The 3525-nt window shown below is 46.1% G+C and overlaps 1 protein-coding gene across 1 annotated transcript in view; it reads left to right on the top strand.

Moving 5' to 3' along the window:
* The window catches only part of LOC103802089 (calcium uptake protein 1, mitochondrial-like), a gene marked incomplete at both ends in the record, with an annotated part of 7658 nt that overhangs the window by 1170 nt on the left and 2963 nt on the right, over positions 1 to 3525 (top strand). The window lies entirely within an intron of this gene.

Genomic DNA, 3525 nt, shown 5'->3' with positions numbered 1-3525 from the left:
TGAACTAAAAAGTCTCTTAATGGCAGGGAATGCCCAGTGCCTGCAGCTTCTCTTGGCCTCAGGGTGCCATAAGAGCAGTTTGTAGCAGAATTCTTCATGATTTGCAGGAAAAGAGGCTTAGTATTGAATCCAGGCTGTTATCCATCCATGGTGGCAACACATTCCCTGTGAATATTTGGGATTCTCACTCCTCAAGCTCTTTGTCACCAGCCTAAATAAGACCCTTGATGTCTCCAAAGTTGTGTCCATTTACTTGATCCTTGAGTGAGAAGTGTCTCACTCAGAAGTGTCTCAGCAGATTGAACTTTTCCAATGCTTTTCCTTGAGTTTTAACAGGAATAATGTGATTTATCATGGAAAAACATCCTTAAAGGCAATATGTGTCTAATAAAACATCAGCTCTTCTGTTCAGCTTTGCAGATTGTCAATTCCTCTGCAGTGATTTTGGGAGTTTAATATATATATATCTGTGTATATATATTATTGAACAGTAGCTGATGAATGAGCAAATAGAGATTTATTCTGGAAGGTTTCTCACAGCAGATGTTTCCTTCCCTTTGTGGCTAAGCCCTGACATCTGTGCCAGAGGAAGAGCTGTTTCTCTTTACCTTATTCCTCATCCCCAAATGAGCCAGATTGTGCTTCTATTTGCAGACAGCTAGAGCCAGAGCAAGTCTCTCTCCTCCCTTATTCCAAGGACTTTCAAGGAGAGAAAGTGAGGCATAGAACAGCACCAATTATATTGGCAAGAAGCAGAATGGGTGGAAAATTCATGATTCCTTACACTGAATCCTAACATGAGGCTTGAGGCTGTGTCTTTCTTAACAAGCACAAAGATATGTCATGGTTTAAGGAGATGTAAAGGATGCAAGAAGTGCACTGGAGGCAGATAAGCCTTTCTGGCAGCTCACAGTCAGTGCTTGAGACATCAGGCACCGAAATCCTCCACTTGAGCAGGTCTGAGCTCAATTTACATTGTCATCTATACAAGGGAAGCTTTCCTTGAGAGTTTGTGAGGTTCCCTTTTGCCCCCTGGGGTGTTCTAGAAGACCTTCTTCACTCCCATGCTATAAAAGGAAGCAGCACTGGAGACAGATAAGCCTTTCTGGCAGGTCACAGTCAGTGTTTGTGCAGAACTGGAGACATGTGGCACTGAAATCCTCCACTTGAGCAGCTCTGAGCTCACTTTGCATTGTCTTCTATACAAGAGAAGCTCTTCTGGGAAGTTTGTGAGGTTCCTTTTTGCCTCTTGGGCTGTTGTAGACCTTCTTCACTCGCATGACATACAGGGGAAGCAGAGCCGGTGCTCTCCACCTCTCCCAGAGCTCCCAATGCCTCCCAACCCCTGCATTTACCCCCTTATGAGTCCCAGTCCCTGCACACTGTGCAGCTCACAGAGGTTTACAGTGCAAACATGTTCTGCAGGAAGAATTTTCCCCCCAAACCCTTCTTTTCACACCTCCCTACCCTGCTCTGATAGCAGGTGATATCACTGGCTGTCCAGTTAACTAACCTGCTGTGACTCCTCTCTGCCCTAGGAGCAGTTGCTATTGCTTTACAGGGAAGGTGGGAGTGAAATTATTTCACTGGTGTAGTCCTGGGAGGGGAATGGCAGGAACTTCCCCTTGGGAATGTACTTAGTTTGGGAGAACTTTCTTGTGGCATCTGCCACACATCATCTTGCTTTCCTGGTGCAATTACCTTTGCACAAGGCAACCCTGGCAGCCTCCAAAATGATAAATCTATGGGTTTGATCTACTCTTCAGCTATTTTCCAGCCTTGTTGTTCTAAATTTCTGCTTTGGGGAATTAAAAAAAAAAGAAATAACAGAAGAAAAAATATAAGAAAGAAAATAATACAAGAAAGTAATAATCCAATAAATAATCCAAGGAAATTTACAGGTTTTCCTGTATTAGCTGATAATCTGCTTTCAATTTTCTTTTCCTGGAGGGAATATCCCGTCTTGGCCTGGATAACTTTGTATATTCAGCAGAGCTGCCACACTGGTTAAAATTGCTTAGGATTGTCCTCCTCAGGCTGTCCTTACACAGCTGCTTTTCTCCTAGTGAGAAGGACCTGAGTCATCAGTAATATTTACAAGGTATCTAATTTATGTCTCCCTAACTACCAGAAAACAAACCTGAGCTCAGAAACTAGTGATTTATGTCTTCTGCACATACTCTGGGGCTGGGCGAGATGTTTTCTGCTGGGATGGCACAGAGGTGGAGTGAATTCTCCCTGGCTGAGTCTGGATCCAGGTGAGGAGCTCTGATTTGTGCAGGAGAAGCTGAGCTCTGCTGCTGCAATCAGGTCTGTGTCCCTGGACTCTGCCTGCTGGGAGTATTGCCTGAGAGCTGGAAGGATTCAGAGTGAATCAGCAGCTACAAGTGCCTGGAAAGAAGTGATCATTCATCTGTTGAATTGGTGCAAGCTGAGGCTGTCCCAGTCTCTGGTTGTGCTTGGGTAACTGGAAGAGAGTTAATGCTGATGCCAACCTCAGCTATAGGATTCCTCCGGAAAATACTACATTTCATAGTACTAATGGCATTCCGGCTACAGACATTTAGTGTCTCTGTCCATGTGAAGGCCCAAATTTGTAGGATACGCATATATGTCATTGGTTTTGCATATGTAAACCTGAAGTAATAACAACTGCAGTGTTGGTACTGAAGTGTCCAGGGCCAGGTCGAATGGGGCTTGGAGAAACCTGGGCTAGTGGGAGGTGTCCCAGCCCATGGCAGGGGGTGGAATGAGATGCTCTTTAAGATCCTTTCCAAGCCAAACCATTCTGTGATGCCAAACAAGGCTTAGAAGCTCTGTTTGACCTTGCTATCTATCATTTCCTGGTGGAGGATTCCAGGGAGACACAACATTTCTGGCTCTTGGCTTAGAAGAGCTGCTGGGATGCCTCAGAGCCACCACTGCATGCCGCAGGTGTCCCAAAGAGAGCAGCTAATCACAGCACAGTGTCTTCTGCTGGCCTAGAGCTGCCTGCACTCCTCATGGCTCCTGCAGGCTCCCCACACTGTCAGTACCCAGGAGAGCACAGCAGGGAGGTGTGTGTCTGATGATCCCGAAGAGATTCCTCCTGTAGAACCAGTGTAGAAACCAGAGGAACCTTTGCAGTGCTTCCTGCACAAATACCTGATTGGTTTGATTATTGATGGGACAGTGTTTAATTGAGCTGTGTCCTCACATCTCAGTGTGCTGCTGGGAAAGCAGAGCAGGATATACCCAAAGAAATGTCCCTGCACAGCAAGCAGGGATTGCTCCAGCTCTGCTGTCCACATGCCCTGTGCCATTTTGCTGTCTCATCCCTTTTGGGTTGTGTCCATGGCTCCAGGGCTGCCAGGTCCTGCTGCTGTCAGTGCTCACGTTGTGCACAGAGATCAGCTGTGCACTGCCACTGACTCCCAGCACAGACAGCAACAAGCTGCAGAGATTGCATGAGAACACCTTAGAAGTGTGCTTTTCTTTCCAAGAACATTGTTGGCTTCTGCCCTGCTGAGAAGTAATTCAAGCAGG

Source organism: Acanthisitta chloris, unplaced genomic scaffold (genome assembly GCF_000695815.1).
Source record: "Acanthisitta chloris isolate BGI_N310 unplaced genomic scaffold, ASM69581v1 scaffold36740, whole genome shotgun sequence".
NCBI classification, from domain to species: Eukaryota; Metazoa; Chordata; class Aves; order Passeriformes; family Acanthisittidae; genus Acanthisitta; species Acanthisitta chloris.
Note: the sequence above shows the minus strand (reverse complement) of the source record. Positions and strands in the feature narration are given on the sequence as shown.